Consider the following 20,731-nt stretch of genomic DNA (forward strand, 5'->3'; position numbering starts at 1 on the left):
GGCCAACTCCAATGGTATATAACTAACTTGCGATTTAAAATATGACAGTTTCCAAGTTATACCATTGGAGTTGCTCTTAAGCAACTAGATTAACTTTTACCTTTATGTTCACGTTTCTGTTACAGGACTGGCCAACGTGGCTTGGCAAGGTACTCATTCAAAAATAGTGGAGACAAAAATGATACTCGCTCCTATTTTTAAGTTATTTATTTACCTTTATTTTTAGCACAAAAAATAAAAGGGGACCATTTGAGAACAGTGTTATTACATGATAAGTGTACAATAATGAAAGTAGATGCACAAATAACCTATTAAAGGCATGTCTAATATAAAAAGGTAAACTTAAAACTTTGAAATTTTCAAACTTCAGGGAAAATAAAATAATTGTACTAGCATGTATTCCCTCTGTCTCGATTATTTGTTATCTACTTAGTTTGACATAAAGACCATGGAAATTAGAAAAAAAAAATGAAAAAATAAAGGTTTTATCACATGTCCAGTTTTCCATATTACATATCTACTTAATCACTTGTGTTAACCTTAACAAAAATAGAAGTAGATAACAATGGAGTGAAATCCCAATTAGAATAAAAAGAGAGAGAAATAATGATAAAATAAAGGCTTTATCACATGTCAACATTCCCATATTACATGTCCACTTGTGTTAACCTTACAAAAAATAGAAACAGATAACAGTTTAGTGAAACACCCAATACAAAATAATCCGTCTCATTATAGACGGACATTATCCGTCTAAAGCAATAGATAGATAGTGGCGCTCTGACAAAATGCAAGTGGGAGGGCAAGTGAGGGGTCAATTTCCCACCCACACACAATCCACTCTCATTTTGTGAGAGAGACACTATCCGTCTACAACTTTAGACGGATAATGTCCGTCTAAAGTTAAAATTTCTGATACAAAAATAGATAACAATTGAATGGGATGGAGGGAGTACTAGTACAACCCAAATTGAGTTTGATCAGATTATTTTTTTATTTTTCTCAAAAAAAAATATTAATCGTTCGTCAAAGATGCCATGAATGTCTATTCCTCAAATATCTCGACTCCTCGAGTCGTCATAAACCAACATCATGTTATAATGCATTTTCCAACAGCATATGAGACTCACAAAGATCCTCAAATACCAACACGAAATGCAATACAACTGACACAAAGCAAGCAACGACAAATGAGCAACTAACAAATATGCATATTATCGAAACCGAGTAGGATAAACCTACCTTTTAGCAAATCTTCATAAACACCTCCATCTACCAAGGAGCCTTAACAAGACCTTTGTAACAACCCGGATGATAAAACAAAGGGAAAAACATTCTATAAAGTAAATATCAGAGTACAATACTGATAAAAGGGTCAAGGTGGTGGAAACACCTGACCAATCCGGTTCGCTACTAAAACCAAAAAAACTAATACATTATTCAAAGGTTCTTAAAACATAAAGCAAACTCCTATTTTATTATTCATCACGCCGCACAGTACTTCCCCAGCAAGTTATCATCCAAAACAACAATCATTTGAACAACCTGGGAATGGGGGTCGACAATCAGTCGGGAGTAACTAGATGCTCTCCCAGTCATGTTTACAACAATTGAATATAATCAACAATCATTAACAATTGAAAGGCATAAACAGTAAACATGTGAGATCATCTACACTCATGAAACCCAACACAAAATTACCAAGACTTCGTCAACCTTAGACAGATGCAATCATGCAAACCCAAACCATATGCAACCACTAGACCATGTACACTTATAACCAACATAGCACACGACCCATGACAACTTAAGGCACAATGCTAGCATCAAAGCATAGCGAATACGGTAACACACAATCCACAGCAACAGAAGGCACAAAGCTAGCAATCAAGCGTAGCTAATAGAGCGAACGCCCGTTAGAGCGTATAACCACTGCCTCTAACTTGCCAGAGCGTATAACCACTGCCTCTAGCTGATGGGGCGTATAACCACTGCCTCCATTGGTACTATGTATAGCGTATAACCACAACCTATATGTCTAAGACCTGGCCAGACTCTCGCTGCAAACCGAACGACACTCGGTGAACAGAGCGTATAACCACTTCCTCTGCTACCCCCCCCCCCCCCCCCCCGAACATAGACCAAACAAATCTCGCATCAACGGGTGAAGCCACTTCTGCAAGTGACTCCACTCAGCCGAGGACGCACCTCGAGAACCACAGACAAACAATTACAATGACCAACCACAACCAACCACATTATAAAACAACAACTGTCAGCAATAACCAATCCACACCACCAACAACGACACTAAACTAGTTATACAACAACAATCGACACTCTAGACAACAAACAGTACTGAGTAGGAAAACCTACCTTTAGTAAACCGCAGTGATTCCACGCACGACCCTAAGACAACAAGCAATCATCAGAACCATCTACAACAACCAGCATAACCATCTATTACTACTACCATAACACAACTGAAGCCAAGGGAGACGATGATGATGATGATGATGACAACATACCTATACAAAGCAACCTGACGTCAAGACCGCTACCCGACTCAAGCATCCCATCCCTATGTTGTAACCACTCTCAAAGTCCTCAAGGAGATGAACCATGGTGAAGGAGAAGTGATATGACGGCATCTAGGTTTAGGAGAGAAGGAAAAGAAACAATTTGGGTTTCACGATATCACGATTTATAATTCCCCGCTGAACTCCCGTTACTCGATCGAGTAAACAACTTACTCGATCGAGTGGCCTCTACTCGATCGAGTGACTAAGCTACTCGATCGAGTAGCCTCCGCTAGATCGAGTAACCAACACATCAAAGGGTTATAACGTAACAAGGTTAGCTCGTAAGGTTTCCGAAGGTCTAGATAGGTGGTCGGATTTCGATTTTCGGTTACTTGTCGTTAAGAGTTACCTAGACCAAAACAATATTTATAACTTCACAAACTACTCTACTTTAAGTAAAGAGGTAAGTAAAGGTCGGATCCCAAGGGACGGGTATTGATGTAGGATTTTCGATTGCAAATGGTTGTGCCTAAGGGTGTCACAAATTGGGTTGAGGTAGGAGATCAACTAAACTAAATAACAATGTAAATAAAGTAATGAAAGCAAGCAAGATGATTAAAATGAGATGTAAACAGTTGATTAAAAGCACTAGGGTGTCATGGGTTCATAGGGGATTCATGGGATTTGATCATACAAACATGTTCTCTACTAGATGCAAGCACTTATTATTATGATGGGATCGAGTTAGTGTATATCTTACAATCCCTAGGAAGGTTTGGGTCCCGGAGCCGAATCGATTAGATTGTACAACACCTACAAGTCGACTTAATCCTCCCTATCCAACTATATGCATGGTCTAATGAGACTCGAGTTGGTTTATGTCTTACAAGTCTCATTGAAAAGATAAGTGATGAGTAAAAAATGCAAGGATTCATAGGCTAGCATTTCATAAAACATAACATGTGCATAAGTTGGAATCACAACAAGCAAGCAAATTAATTATGAAAACATATTAGATTAAGCATGAATCAATCCCCATGTTGGTTTCCCCTAATTCCCCATTAACCCTAATTAAAGAAACTACTCACTCATTATCAAGTTTAACATGCTAACAAGGTTGTCAATCATACTAGCAAGGCAAAACATGATGAACAAATGAAGATGATTAACGATAATTAAAAAGGGATTAAGAGAGAATTATACCTATAAAGACGATTCCAAATAATAAAGCAAAGAATAATAGAAGTACTTGATGATTGATGGAAGGTTGTCAATCCTCCAAATAAACCCAAATAATCTTCTAATTACCCAAAATAAATGATGAACAATAGAGAAATTAAGGAATGATTAAGAAATGAGATTTGTATTAATGCTACATTAAGAATTGATTACAAGATTAAGAGAGTATTAAGACTTGATTAAGATAAGATTAAGATCCTATTAAGATGACAAGCTAATCTAGGTAGTACAATGAGGTATTATACTAGAGTTTAGGTACAAAGATTAGGGTTACTAAGGGCTTAAATGACTATTAAGACCCTTAAGAAAAGTTGAGGAAGTGCTCCTCTCCAAGGAGATGCTCATTTCCGTTTTGGTAGTCTCCAAGGAATATGCTCGTCCCGAGCGTCTAGGAAGCAAGGACGGTTGTTCTGCATGGGGATTCGAGCGGATTGTGGGAGGGACGCTCGGATCATTTGGCCTCAAGACGAGCGTCTTGGCATCAGGACGCTCGGATTGTAGCAGGTAGACGCTCGTCCTGGGCATCGGAACGCTCGGATCACAGGTCATTCACTTATCTTATTTTCTCTCCTCAACAATCCTCGGGGATCTTGTTGGAGATGCAAGGATCCTTTCATCATTGCCCAATCTACTTTATTATCTACATAGGCCTTCTAGTATTGTCTTTCCTTTGATACTTGGTCATTGAATTTGATCAATTTAGCTCCATTTTGCCATGAAAATGCAAGGTTTGCACTTCTTTCCTACCAAGGGATCAAAACCTCAAAGAATATGAAAAACGGGAAACTAAAGGTAGTAAATGACCTAATTATGCACTAAAAAGCATAGGAACGAGGCTAATTCGGGGACTAAATATGCTCAAATATGAGTCACATCAATAGGTATCTAGGGTTAGTCAACGACAGTCAACGGTTCTCTAAAAGGACGGGTATTACAGTCTTCCCCCTTTAAAAAGAACTTCGTCCCCGAAGTTCAACTCATCCTCCCCCACGACACAAGGTAAAAAGGAACTAAGGCAACTACAACTATCCATCCCGATAAGGACAAACACAACCGTTCGTATCCACCACCCAGTTATGAACGCTCACCCCCCCCCCCCCCATCATCATCTACTACCCTAGCACACAACATCCAACACAGCTTCCTAGCAAGTCATCAAACATACATTATACACGAGAATAAACCGACACAATCGTTACTTCTACTTATCTCATGTCATTACTCAAGTATAAACCAACACGACTATCTGTTAATTCCTCCATCAATTACTTATCAAGAATCATTAGTTATCAATCACCCAAAAGCAGTAGATTATCGATCACTTATACACAAACAAAATAGCATTCATTTAAATTAATTCCTTTAAATCATTTCTATTACTCAATCATGCAGCAACAACTCAATTATTTAACAACATTGTGAACAATTACCTGGAAACGAAATACAACAGCATGATAAATTTAATCAACAATTGCCAACAATTATACAACAATCATTAACAATTACTCGGAAAACTACTCCAACTACTATGAGATTGTCATAATTTTGTCATTTTCCCATGCGACAATACTCTTCCCCTCTTAAAAGGAACTTCGTCCCCGTAGTTCACCTTCAAGACGACTATAACTATTACACGAGACGTTAACTTTTATTCCACATTGACATTACGAACAAATTATACTATACGGTGAGACTCACAACGAACATGGTACTTCCTTGCTATTATAGAAATATGAACCTTGCATACTATGACCATATGAAAAGTGGACAATATAATTACACATTTTGTCATCCCGTTATTGTATACGACATCGATTAATCTCTTAAGCGGCATTACAAAACATGTACCAAAATTAAATCACCATTCAACATGTTTCTTGAGGCAATTCAATTTAGCATGCAAAAGTGTATAAACCATACTTATATTGTGTAAACCACATATATATAACCTTATGAACCATACTTGAGACACGACGATGCTATCACCAACCATGACAAAGGACCATATTATCAACAAGATCCACAAGCATGAAGACCCAACACAATTTTGAACGAAATAACCAACATACAAGGGCACTCGATCGACCTTAGAAGTCACTCGATCGAGTTGACGTTACTCAATCGAGTTCATCAGCTACTCGATCGAGTACGTCGAGTCTAGAGAGCATTTCTAAATCACACCTGCAGTTACTCGATTGAGTGAGGGGCACTCGATCGAGTAGCCACAAGTCAAAATCCTCCAAATGGGTACGTTGCAAAACCAAGGAAACATATAGAAGTCAGAATTCCATTTCCGACACCAACCACCTGCATAACAAGACCTAAAATCATCCAAAATACGCCCTTATGGCCAAATACAAACCAAAGTGTATCAAAAGTACGAACCAACCAAGTACTAAGTACGATAAATCCATGAGACAGTATATATACATATATATATATATATATATAACTGTGGACGTGTGGCCCACCTACATATGCCCAGCCGATATGTGGACAATGGCAGTGGTCTTTTGAAAGCCACGCTCGGTGGCGTAAAGATGCTTTCAACCGAATCATTTTAGATCGGTCGGTTTCGTCTCGGTAAGGGTCTCGAAACGATTAGAGATGTTCGGAGTCGCCACCAAGCATTTTTGGGATGCTTGGAACCCGTTCGAATCCACTTTGTACCTCGGTCAAACGAAGCACAAAGAAGTGTTTGACATAGGTACTAAAGATAAGGAATCGTCCCTTTTTAGCATCCTATCTCTAGAATGACTCTCGTACGCCCTGGATAAGGTCGTCCACTATCCAAAGTTTCTTAGTGAGAGGTGAAGGTACGTATTGGGAAGCCCTTTAATCAGACACCCGATCCCGCCCGCGGTAGCGGCCTCTACTGATCGATCTTGGTTGGTTGAATGAAAAAGTTGATAAAACGGTTTAAATGCATGAATGCGCATCCAATAATTTAAACCTAACATGTGAGAGCTTTCTAAGTCGGTTGATTTAATCCAAGTATCAAGTATAAGATATCGAGTTGGATTTATGGTTGATTTGCATGCAAGACAGAAATTAAACATCCATTTACCGTATTAGGTTTATGGTGCATAACGTGATCCATTTGTCTTAGTAAGGCATTTTGCAAATGTGATTTTTGAATGAGCAAATTAGTCATCTGATCCGTCCTATATCCGGGTTGGCCGGAGTCGGGACCGCCCTTGACTAATGCTGGAAAGGGAAAAGACCCTGCACCAGGCGGCCACATGAGGCGCGAGCTGTTGGCGATGCAAGGGGGTCTCCCCTGGTTTTGAAAATAGGAAAGAAATGGCCTGTTTAGGCGCGGGCCAGTCAACGGTTTAAGACGCATTCTGACCATTTGAAAAACATTTGTAAAACATGTTGAAAATGGGTATTTGAACCCGTTTTGGTTTGAAGGGGTCGTTTAGACCGTATTTATTGGTTTGAAGAACGAGACTTGAATAATCGTCATTATTTTGATGATATTCGATGTCAGGTTCGACTTGGCAACCTTGACATGAATATTTTTGAAAATAGTTATGAACTAATTGTTTTAAGTTCATTTGAATATAATTAGTCGATACTTATCATCGTACCCGGGTTAAAATCCGGCATGGTATGTAGAACCAAGGATGACTTTATGTTAGTGACTAATACAAAATGTAAAGAAATGATGAAAGGCTTTAAAATACCTCCCAAAATGTAAAGAAATGAAATAAAAGGCTTTAAAATACCTTTTAAATGTAATTAACCAAATATTATCACCGAAACACGGATTAAACCGTCATGGTATTAGGAACCAAGGGTGAAAAATATTTTACGGTTAAAAACTAGTAAAAATAAATAAAAAGGGTTTGAAAATATTTGAAATGGTAAAGACCGATTAAAAATATGAAAGTGAATTAATGAGGAAAGACGAGAACAAACACGGTTGAGTCTGACCTGGTCACCCCATTGAGGCGCGAGCCTCTGTGCAGAACAAGGGACTTTTGTCTCAGGCCAAAACTCAGTTTTGGCTCGTTTATCCCATGTTTTGGATCATGTTATGCATGTTTTATCATGTTATTGAATGAAATGTAGATCTATATACATACTAACATACTCATATATGTTTAAATTAATTTGTCATAAAATTAAAGGTGGAACTTATGCATGCAAACTAATAAAAGAAATGAGAAAGAAACATTATTCTTACAATGGGTATTTCGGTTTAAATGGGCACAAAAGAAATCTCCTTTTCTTTTGTTCTTGAGCTTTCCTTTAATGGAAGAAACAAGATCCAAGTGTAGGATCTCTCCTTAGGAATTATACCCAAAGCTAACTCTTAATAAAATTAATATTATATGAACTAGTACAATATTAATTTTGAAGAAAAAATGAACCAAAAATGTTTGGTTTTGGCTCCTAAAACCGGGTAGGAGAAGAGGAGAGGAAGAATATTATTTTTGTCTCTCTAAAAATAATTTTTTATGAAGTGAATGAATAATAATTTCTCACACCCATTCATATGGTGAATGATAATTATTTAAGCAAAAGAACCCCTTGTTCTATTCTAGGTAGAACCGGGTAGGAGGGGGATAAAAGGCCAATGCATGGCTAGTATTAGGTTAATCATCATTATGCTTTCCATTAACTTTAATCAACATATTATATATGTTAATTCCACCCAATATTTCGGCCCAAATGGATGACATGAAATCCATTTTATTTTTTGTCAAATGTAAATATGTCACATGTCATATGTAACATAAATTTGTTATGTATTTTTAACATATTAAAAATCAACGTATTAATAAAAATACTTCATATACAAAATCGACTTAGTAATTCACAATTACTTGTGCCAAAATATTTTACCAATTTATAAATCATATTTATAATAATTCATTCAAATCCAATTGTTTCTTTAAACAATATTTTCATCCGAGTAATGATACAATTCAATTACTCAGACCGTATCTCATTTAATCACATTTCAATTTGATACGTAAATTTTACTTCCAAAATCGTCCGTCAATTTTTCAAGTAATTTAATTAACTCGTAACATTATACGATTAATTAAATGATCAATTAAGAGTGTTGCCCTATAGGTATGACCTAGGGGTCAATCGATCACCACCGTCACACGACGATAATGTCAAACTCTAGTCACCCATCATTACCGATATATGTTGACCAGTTGTTGAGTATAAATACTTCCCAATTGTATTCTTTAAAATGAGATTTAATAATGATATTTAAATCATATGATCGCACTATTGTTGAGGACACATTTCCCAACAATCTCCAACTTGTCCTCGACAAGTGTGCGTCACCAATTCTCTTGTCCTATTACTATCTCCCACTCAATGCAAGGTGTCTTTCAGGTCGTACTTGCAAGTGATCATATCGTGAGTGGTTTCCTCGATCTGGAGAATAACTGATTGACCGGACTTATCTATCATAGATACTTTCCGAGCGTGGCCACGCATTTCGATTCATTACTCCTCGAGTGGCCCCGAGATTTTGTTATAACCCACGACTAGGGGTGGACAATTCTATCGCACTCATTCCCTTCGACTAGCCACAGCCATCATAACCCAAAATATGCCCATTTGACCCCATTTACGAAGGTCGTAGTAACACAAATCAAAGTTAATCTGAAACTGTGCCATCTTAGGTGAATAGTCTTTAGTCAAAAGAATCGACTCATTTGAATACTATAGTAGCTCTCGCCACGACCAGGCTATATACATTTGCCAGAACTTTATAAGCGGTCATTAGGCCCGACAAAATGTTCCTAACAGTCTGCCTATGTGATCGACTAGTCATCTCACATGACTCTATGGCACTTGAACTTGCCATCAATCGCATCACACTCTAGTCACTTCGAGACGTCACCTCATACAAGTAACTATGGGCAAATACAATGTTAATCCGTGTTCACTTTAACGGGGTTCAATTGTCTCTACAACCCGTTTGGATGTAACAATGTATAAATTAAAGATAAAAGACAAATGCGATTATGAACATGAACAAAAACAACACTTTTAATTCATTTCAAAATCTAACAAAAACTTGGTACACGTTTAAGTCCCATGGACGTAACATGTCCATCATGCTTAGCCTGCAATAAAGGCTTGGTGAGCGGATCGGCTATGTTGTCATCCGTCCCAACCTTACAAATCGCAATTTCCTTTCTTTCAATGAAATCTCTTATTACATGATATTTTCTAAGTACATGTCTAGATCTATTACTAGACTTCGGCTCCTTAGCTTGGAAGATCGTCCCACTATTATCACAATAGAGAGTGATGGGATCATTGGCGGTAGGTACTACTTTTAGACCTTCCGTGAATTGCACGATCCAAACGACTTCCTTAGCGACACGATCTTTGCAATATACTCGACCTCCGTTGTAGAATCCATGATTCTGACTTCCTTGAAGCTTCTCCATTACGGCACCACCATTGAGCATGAAAACAAAACCAGCTTGTGATTTCATGTCATCTCTATCTGTTTGAAAACTTGAGTCCGTGTATCCATTAACACGCAACTCAGTGTCTCCTCCAAACACAAGGATAGAATCCTTAGTTCTTCTCAAGTTCTTAAGGATGTTCTTGACAGCAATCCAGTGACTCTCACCTGGATTTCCTTGATATCTACTCGTCATGCTCAAGGCATACGAGACATCAGGACGTGTGCATATCATGGCATACATGATTGATCCAACAGCGGAAGCATAAGGGATCAACTTCATGCGTTCAACATCATGGGGTTCGGAGGGACATTGAGTCTTGCTCAATATCGTCCCGGTTACCATAGGTACCAAACCCCTTTTGGATTTGTCCATACTGAACCGTCGAAGAATCTTATCAACATAAGACTCTTGACTTAGTGCCAATATCCTCTTGGATCTATCTCTATAGATCCGGATACCTAATATGCGTTGTGCCTCTCCTAAATCCTTCATTTGGAAGTGGTTACCTAACCACTTATTAACAGAAGACAACATTGGAATATCATTTCCAATGAGTAGTATGTCATCGACATACAAGATTAGGAACACAACATTGCTCCCACTGAATTTCATGTATAAACATGGTTCCTCAACACTTCGAGTGAAACCATTTTCTTTTATAACATGATTGAATCGATGATTCCAACTTCTAGATGCTTGCTTAAGACTATAAATGGATCTCTTAAGCTTGCACACTTTGTTAGGATTTTTAGAATCAACAAAACCTTCGGGTTGTATCATGTACACCTCCTCTTCTAAATGCCCATTTAGAAAAGCGGTTTTGACATCCATTTGCCATATTTCATAGTCATGAAATGCGGCAATCGCTAACAAAATCCGTATGGATCTTAGCATGGCTACGGGGGCGAAGGTCTCATCATAATGGAGACCTTGGACTTGGGTAAATCCTTTTGCCACTAGCCTAGCTTTGTAGACATCATCATGTCCTTCTATGCCATTCTTGATTTTGAATATCCATTTGCATTGAAGAGGTCTTGCCCCTTTAGGCAAATCTACCAAGTCCCAAACTTGGTTTTCATGCATAGAATCCATTTCGGACTTCATGGCTTCAAGCCATAAGGAGGAATTAGGACTAGAGATTGCGGTCTTGTAGGTGGCGGGCTCGTCACTTTCTATAAGCAATACATCGAGTGTTCCATCTTCCTCGATAAGTCCCACATATCGATCGGGATGGCGAATTACTCGGCCCGTCCTTCTTAGTGGAGGAGGTACAACCGCGTTAGACGACGAAGGAACATCTTCTTGCGTCTCTTCCTCGGTTTGTGGCTCTTGAACTTCGTCAAGTTCAAAATTTCTCCCACTCTGTCTCTTAGAAATGAATTGACTTTCTAAGAAGACAGCCTCGCTAGACACAAACACTTTGTTTTCTTGAGGTTTGTAGAAGTAGTATCCTCGACAATGCGAGGGGTAACCTACAAAGGTGCATTTTTCGGATCTTGGGGCAAGCTTATTGTCGGGTTTAGTCTTGACGTAAGCATCACATACCCAAATCCTCATATAGGATATATTGGGAACCTTTCCCGTCCACATCTCATATGGAGTCTTTTCGGTGGATTTAGTGGGACTATTGTTCAAAGATCTAATTGCGGTTTGAATCGCAAATCCCCAAAACGAGTTCGGTAACTCGGTTTGACTCATCATGGATCGAACCATATCAAGTAGGGTTCGATTCCTCCTTTCGGCAACACCATTGAGTTGTGGTGTTCCGGGTGGAGAAATTTGTGATATAATACCACAACCTTTCAAGTGTGAATCAAATTCAAGGCTAAGGTATTCACCACCACGATCGGAACGTAGTGCTTTTACCTTTTTGTTCAATTGGTTCTCTACTTTGTTTTGAAATTCCTTGAATTTCTCAAACGCTTCACTCTTATGTTTCATTAAATAGACATGCCCATGTCTACTTAAGTCGTCGGTGAAGGTTATAAAGTAGTCATAATTACCACGAGCGGTGATACTCATTGGTCCACACACATCGGTGTGTATGAGTCCCAATAGCTCACTAGCTCGTGTCCCTTTACCACTAAAAGGATTACGAGTCATTTTGCCAAGTAGGCAATATTCGCATGTACCAAATGATTGATAATCAAATGGTGTAATCACATTAGTGGAAATTAATCTTTTGATGCGATTCTCGTTTATGTGACCTAATCGACAATGCCAAATGAACGCTTCACTTGGGTCACTTGTTTTGAGTTTCTTTGATTGAATGTTATAAATATCATTTGTCGGATTTGAGGTCTATAAAATGTAAATGCCATTAATGGAAGAAGCTTGGCCAATAACCAAATCATTCCTAGAAATAGTACAACGATTGTTCTTAATGACAAAACAAAAACCGTCCATGTCTAGCATGGCGATTGAAATAATGTTTTTAGAGAGCGTAGGCACATAAAAACAATTATGTAAATACAACTCAAATCCATTTGGCAAAGCTAGAACATAAGTTCCTTTGGATTCGGCCGCTACTCGAGCTCCATTTCCAAGGCGTAGATCCACATCTCCCTTGCTAAGCCTCTTCACATCTCTTAAACCCTGTAAATGATTACAAAGGTGAGAACCACAACCGGTATCTAGTACCCATGTCGTAGTGGAAGTATAATTTATATCAATAACATAAATTTCTTTAGGAATTTTACCTTTCGGAGTGATGATTCCTTCCCTTATATTTCGCAAATATACGGGACAATTCCTAAGCCAATGTCCCATGCCATAGCAATAATGGCACTCATCATTAACTTGCTTGAAGTTTTTGATTTTCTTTCCCTTCTTCTTGAACCTCTTGCCCTTTGAAGCAAGAACTTGATTGCTAGAGCTCCCACTAGCTTTGGCATCTTTATCTTCCAGAGACAAAGACCCTATAGATTGCATGAGGTAGTCTTCCTGAGACGGACTCACACGAGGTCTAGTAGTAGTGGGTGGTTTAGAAGAGGTGATGAAGTTAAGGTTTCCATCCGAACCTATCCCGAAATGAAGTTCTCTAGTAGTATCGAAATCATTGTTGGAGCATACGTCGTCAAGAACATTGTGATAAGATTCAATAGTTATTGGTGCGGTAGCATTTGTAGGATTCATTGTAAAGAACTACAAATATGGAGGAAAAGGAAATATTAACATTTGTCTTTTTAAATCATACTTGTAAAATATTAACAAGATATGAACATTTATATAGTGACCTCTACCCAACTATAATAAATGATTCCAAGATCCAAATTCATATTAACTTGGGCACGGTATGGCCGATGAAACCCTTATCAATATAACTCGGTGGATTAACGTTTTAATCGATTCTACTTTTAGAATTCTTGGTCGATAAAATTACTCTAATATTTATCTATAGCCCGGAACACATGCAACTACGGTCGCGAATACTTCCGTTGAGCTCAATCCAAATTTCGAATAAATGTGTCCATGATCCAAATCCACATCAACTTGGGCACGGTATGGCCGATGAAACCCTCATTAACATGAACTCGGTGGATTAACACTCATAACCCACTTCCCCTACGTAACAAGGTTTGTACCCCGGTAGGGCCGAGTGCACTCCCTCGCGAAATAGGTTTTCATGGTTTCTACTATTTGGTAAGGCTATGTCTCAATTAATTCTTTTAGCGAGAGGTCATGTCAATTTATTATATATCACGTTTTAAGTGAACTAAAGTGGTGAACTACGATAATTCTAATTGAGACGGTCGATAAACTCGATAAAATGAGGATGCATGTTTTAGTTATGGCGATTTAGCGATGCATGTGACATAAAATAAAATGCAAGCATAAAGATAAATAAATCCTAGTATGGCCTTTCCTAAAACAGAAAAACTATTTAACTATTACATATTCGGAAACCAACTCCATTGGTCCCTTGAACTTCGGTTGTGGCACGCATCTCGAGGTAACACCGTCTTTATGTATCGCCATTCTTGAAGAAATCCGTCTTTGGGAACTCCGGAATGAATAAAATTACATAATAAATTACATAATTTCCTATTATACATTTGTAACTTAAAATAAAATAAATCTATTAAATTACAAAACGGTGATACGAGATCACAATAAAAATTACAACCGAATCGATATTCCCATACATTTCGGGAAATACCAATTAAAAACTAAGGCCATACTAAGTAAAATTACATAATTCAAAATTACATAAATTAAAATTATGACAATCATAAAGAAAATGAAGCATTATAATATGTAAGAACATGCTCAATTTTATGCTAAATCGCCTTTAATTAGCCAATATCGTATATTACTCGGTTTTTACGGATTTGCGTGATTTCAACATTTTTATAATCACAAAAATACATAAACTCATATTTATGCATAAGTTAATTACCCTAACCTCTTAGGACTCAAAATTTAGTCTTCACTAATAATTTGACCATAATTAACCCATATTTTATAACATTGTTCATAAATGGACCAAAAATTACAAAAATAAGCTATAAACTTCAAATAAATCACAAAATTTCAAATAAATTCAAAATTCAAAATTTAAACTCATGAACATTCTGGAAAAATACCATGACACTCATAATGTTCAAAATCTTAGGTTAAAAATTTCGAAATTTTTCCGGAAAAACAATGTTGCGGTTTATCGGTTTTTTAATAAAATAATCATAAATCATGGGAAAAATTATATTCATTAACTTTTCAATTTTAGATCTGAAAAAAAATAATAAAATGCAACATTAGACGTTTTTCCTAAGTCATAGATTATGTTTTTATTAATTTTACACTAATAATGTCACTATTTATGCTATTTTTCTTCAAAAATCCATAAATCATGCAAAAAGACTTCTTTATAGCCAATTATTTTACACACATCTTGTAAAATTGCATGTGACAACATATTAATTTTCTATGACCAGATTCGAAATTTAACTCATATTAACCTATTTTTCACCTAAATCCGAATTTAATAATGAAAAATCCATTTTTCGAGCATAACAAGTCCAAAAATTATGAAAATTTACAGGTTATCTCAAAATAATATATGTGACAACATATCCAAAAACCAACTGAAAATTCGAAGTATAGCTAATTTTAGACCGAAAATGACATTTTTACTCATAAAATCATATTTAAATGCCATTATTGTATAATATGAACAATATAAATCCGAAAAATTAACCAAAATACCCTAAAACATTTTAGGACCAGAAATATTAACATGCATGAATTAATTTCGTGATATATCATAATAACACAAATTTTACAAGTTTTATATGTTATTCTTATAACTCGGAAAAACTTTTAACCGATTTGCATGCAAACAACCGTGGCTCTAGATACCGATTGAATGAAATGTAGATCTATATACATACTGACATACTCATATATGTTTAAATTAATTTGTCATAAAATTAAAGGTGGAACTTATGCATGCAAACTAATAAAAGAAATGAGAAAGAAACATTATTCTTACAATGGGTATTTCGGTTTAAATGGGCACAAAAGAAATCTCCTTTTCTTTTGTTCTTGAGCTTTCCTTTAATGGAAGAAACAAGATCCAAGTGTAGGATCTCGCCTTAGGAATTATACCCAAAGCTAACTCTTAATAAAATTAATATTATATGAACTAGTACAATATTAATTTTGAAGAAAAAATGAACCAAAAATGTTTGGTTTTGGCTCCTAAAACCGGGTAGGAGAAGAGGAGAGGAAGAATATTATTTTTGTCTCTCTAAAAATAATTTTTTATGAAGTGAATGAATAATAATTTCACACACCCATTCATATGGTGAATGATAATTATTTAAGCAAAAGAACCCCTTGTTCTATTCTAAGTAGAACCGGGTAGGAGGGGGATAAAAGGCCAATGCATGCACAATTTGTTCTTTACAAGAATGTGTAGGGTGCATGGCTAGTATTAGGTTAATCATCATTATGCTTTCCATTAACTTTAATCAACATATTATATATGTTAATTCCACCCAATATTTCGGCCCAAATGGATGACATGAAATCCATTTTATTTTTTGTCAAATGTAAATATGTCACATGTCATATGTAACATAAATTTGTTATGTATTTTTAACATATTAAAAATCAACGTATTAATAAAAATACGTCATATACAAAATCGACTTAGTAATTCACAATTACTTGTGCCAAAATATTTTACCAATTTATAAATCATATTTATAATAATTCATTCAAATCCAATTGTTTCTTTAAACAATAATTTCATCCGAGTAATGATACAATTCGATTACTCAGACCGTATCTCATTTAAGCACATTTCAATTTGATACGTAAATTTTACTTCCAAAATCGTCCGTCAGTTTTTCAAGTAATTTAATTAACTCGTAACATTATACGATTAATTAAATGATCAATTAAGAGTGTTGCCCTATAGGTATGACCTAGGGGGTCAACTGATCACCACCGTCACACGACAGTAATGTCAAACTCTAGTCAGCCAATCATTACCGATATATGTTGACCGGATTGACAAAGATAAATACTTCCCAATTGTATTCTTTAAAATGAGATTTAATAATGATATTTAAATCATATGATCGCACTATTGTTGAGGACACATTTCCCAACAGTTATAGTCATGAAACAAATGAAGACATGATAAAAGAAGGATTTTTACACCCTCATACTTACATGTTTGGTTATGGCGAGGAACCGACGTAAGTGTAACAACTCGTTTGGTCGGAAAAGACTCGGTTTAAAACCGTTTTAGTAAGTAAAAAGAGTGTTTTATTAAGATTAGTGACGGTGTAGTGGTCGAAGTGGTCGGTCAAGTGATTTAATGCACGATGACGGTACCAAACAATGTGTAAGGCTTGTATTTACGATCGGTAGGTCGTAAATACGCGTCGGATTGTGACTTAGGAAGTCGAGTCGAGAATTTTAAGGGAGAAAAGAGGGGGCGGACACTCGCTTAAGTTCTCAAATGGGGGCATTTGAGGGGTATTTATAGGAAAATAAGTGGTTGTGTGAGTTTTAAGCGACGTGGCCACCTGGGCTGCTCAAAGAGGCGCGAGCCACGTCGCGGGTCTTCGAGTTGTCCTGTCACTTTCACACAAATGCAATCATAATATGTTCTATCCTAGAATTTGTAGTCACATGTTTGGTACATGACCATTAATGAATCCGGGAAATATTAGTATAGAAGGCTTTAAATGATTGATTTTTGTTGGTTGACTCGGTTTGACTCGTTGTTGGAGTCGGGATTTGAATTTTTGAGTCGGTTTTTGGTCCGGTGTCGGTTTTGACTGTAGTTAGTGTCATTGCGACCCCGTCGTCGTGTATTAAACACTCCAGGTACTTTTGAAAAGTTTTGAAATGTTTTATTTTTGAAATCGTTTTATATTTTCCGACGTAAAGTTGTACACGAACTGTCGATCAAACACCCCGATTCCAAAGCATGTTATAGTCCGATAATCATCGGGGGTTTGTTGGAGTCTCAGCAGATACTGGGTATCTACAGAGCCCCCACTTTGACTGAGGCTTGGACAGGGCGAAAGTCAAAGTAGAGCCCCCAGGTCAATCGAAGATTACAACCCGGAGACCCGAGCGACGTCGAGGCGGCTTGAAAGGATTCGGGCCAAGGACCTGCCGTCGGGAAGGGCGACGCCAAGGCGACTCGAGGGTACGAGCCAAGGACCTGTTGTCGGGAACAGTTTAGAGTCTGTCGACTATCCGTTCAGGTCGTTTAATGTCCGTTAGACTACATACAAAGGCTCGCCAGCCATAAGAAGGAGTCATACCTGAGGGATCGTCGGATATCTCCTCGCACGTTTGCGGACAAAGGCTCGCCAGCTGTGGTGCGTACATGAGGAGGGCTTGCCAGCCGTGATGCATAGTAAGGCTCGCCAGCCATGGGGCGTATATGAGGAGGGCTCGCCAGCCGCGATGCGTAGTAAGGCTCGCCAGCCATGGGGCGTATATGAGGAGGGCTCGCCAGCCGTGATGCGTAGTAAGGCTCGCTAGCTATGGTGCGTATATGAGGAGGGCTCGCCAGCCGCGATGCATAGTAAGGCTCGCCAGCCATGGTTCGTATATGAGGAGGGCTCGCCAGCCACGATGCGTTGAAAGGCTCGCCAGCCATGGTGCGTATATGAGGAGGGCTCGCCAGCCGCGATGCATAGTAAGGTTCGCCAGCCGTGGGGCGTATATGAGGAGGGCTCGCCAGCCGCGATGCGTTGTAAGGCTCGCCAGCCATGGTGCTTATATGAGGAGGGCTCGCCAGCCGCGATGCGTTGTAAGGCTCGCCAGCCATGGGGCGTATATGAGAAGGGCTCGCCAGCTGCGATGAGTTGTAAGGCTCGCCAGCCATGGGGCGGTCGGTTGATCGACCGTGAGAATAGCCGCGTCGGACGGGCTTGTTTTGAAAGTAGCGAACTCATGATGCCGCTGTGGAAATAGTGAATTTGAATTTTCACTACTATTGTTTTTTAAATAGGCGAGTTCCGCAAGGAAGCCCCCCAGTTGACATTTTGAAGGGATAGTGAATTTTGAATTTCCACTACTCGCTTTTGAATTTGAAGTGGCGGTTTTAATCGCCGTTTGTTTGAATTTTGAAGGAAATAGCGAGTTTTAAATTTCGCTATTACGTCTGAAGTGACGGTTTATGTGCCGCCGTTGACATGTGAAGGAAATAGTGACTTTCGAATCTTCACTATTACTTTTTGAAGTGACAGTTTATGTTGCCGCCATTGACATGTGTGGTTAAAATAGTGAAATTTAATTTCAACTATTATTTTGAATATGACGGTTTTAATTGCCGTCGTTTGAAATTCGAAGAAATAGTGAATTTTGAGTTTTCACTATTATTTTTAAAATGACGGTTTTAATTGCCGTCGTTGAAGTTTGAAGAAATAGTGAATTTTGAATTTTCACTATTATTTCTGAAATTGACGGTTTTAATTGCCATCATTGAAAATTTCAAGAAATAGTGAATTTTGAATCTTCACTATTATTTTGAAAATGACGGTTTTAATTGCCGTCGTTGAAAATTGAAGAAATAGTAAATTCGAATTTTCACTATTATGTTTGTATTTGAAAATGGCGGTTTTGATCGCCGTTTGCTTGAAGTTTGAAAGGAAAATAGTGAATTTTGATTACACTATTTATTTTTGTATGTGAAAGATGACGGTCCTTAATGTCGTCATTGAAAATTTGAAGTTTGTTATGGGAAATTGGGCCAAAGCCTAAAATTTCGCTGAAAGAGTAGGGCGCACCCTATTGAGGCGCGAGCAACCTGGCGAGTTCAAGGAGCTTCCCTATTTTTCTGTAAAAGACGCGAGAACGGTTCGCATATCATTCTCACTTCGTCTTCAACCTTTCGACAAAACCAAACAAAACCGCCATTGTTGGTCTCATAGCTTGCTTTTGTTCGTGCCATTATTGACAATGTCATCTCAAGTTATGTATTTCCTCTTGAATCCATTCGAATTTGTTGGTCTTTTTGATAGATTGAATTAGGGCGAAATCTTTACCCTAGAAAAATTAATTTGGGCGTTTTTGATTGAGCCTATTTTGAGTGAAATTGATGATTGCATTAGGTTAGAAACCTGTTTAGGAGTATAGGGGTGTTTTTAGTTTGCATTTTGGTCCCCGTTCGCGCTCCCTATGCTCGAAAAACGTGAGTGAGGTGGAGAAACCGTCTCATCTCACAATGCCAAGTTTATTTGCTCGGGTAGTGGGTCCACTAGGTTGCATTGTAGTCGGGAAAGACCGTATTTGCCATTGTGGACCTTTGTTGGGTATTGTGGGCAAAATTGGAATTTTTGCCTCTTGAAGCGGTCTTATGTCTGACAAAATAAGTGCCTGTTTGGGCTTGAACTGAGCCAGTTTGCCTTGAAATGGACCCCATTGGTATTTTAGGTCGCTTTGAGGCGTGATAAAATCACGTTGCCTTGTTGTGGCCGTTTTTTGAAATTTTGACCGGTTTGTGCTCAAATTGGCGTAGGAATTGCCTTTTCGAGCCGTAGAAAAATACCCCATTGTATCGGGAACGTATTTTGATTTGTTGGCGGACCTTGTATAGGTCTCGGGGTGCCGTTTTTGTTGTGGTTGTTTTGACTCGTCTTTTGCTTGAAAAGAAGGGCGAGTCGTTTTTTTGGTTTTTTTTTTTTGTAAATTGTTTTGTTGTTTTTTTTTTTATGAATTGTTTTTGTTTGGTTGGGTTTAGGGGGGATTGCCCTTGTTCTGCTTTGCAGGTTTCTTTTTTTGGATTTGTACAATTTACGCCGTTGTAATGCCGAAATTTCGGCTGACGTCCTTTGTTTGCAGGAGAGTGTTCGGGGCAGGCTGGGTCCCTTGCGGCGACTTTTGAGGAGTTGTTTAGGACGGGGCCGGTTAGTACTCCAGTTAGTGCACCTGCTGTGACAGTGGAGGACGCTTATGAGGAGGAGGGGCCCTCCGAGGAGGCTGTTAGGGCCGCTGAGGTCCGTGAGGAGCCCGCTGTTGGGGCTACTGGCGTTGAGA

This window comes from Silene latifolia, chromosome 4 (assembly GCF_048544455.1).
Source record: "Silene latifolia isolate original U9 population chromosome 4, ASM4854445v1, whole genome shotgun sequence".
NCBI classification, from domain to species: Eukaryota; Viridiplantae; Streptophyta; class Magnoliopsida; order Caryophyllales; family Caryophyllaceae; genus Silene; species Silene latifolia.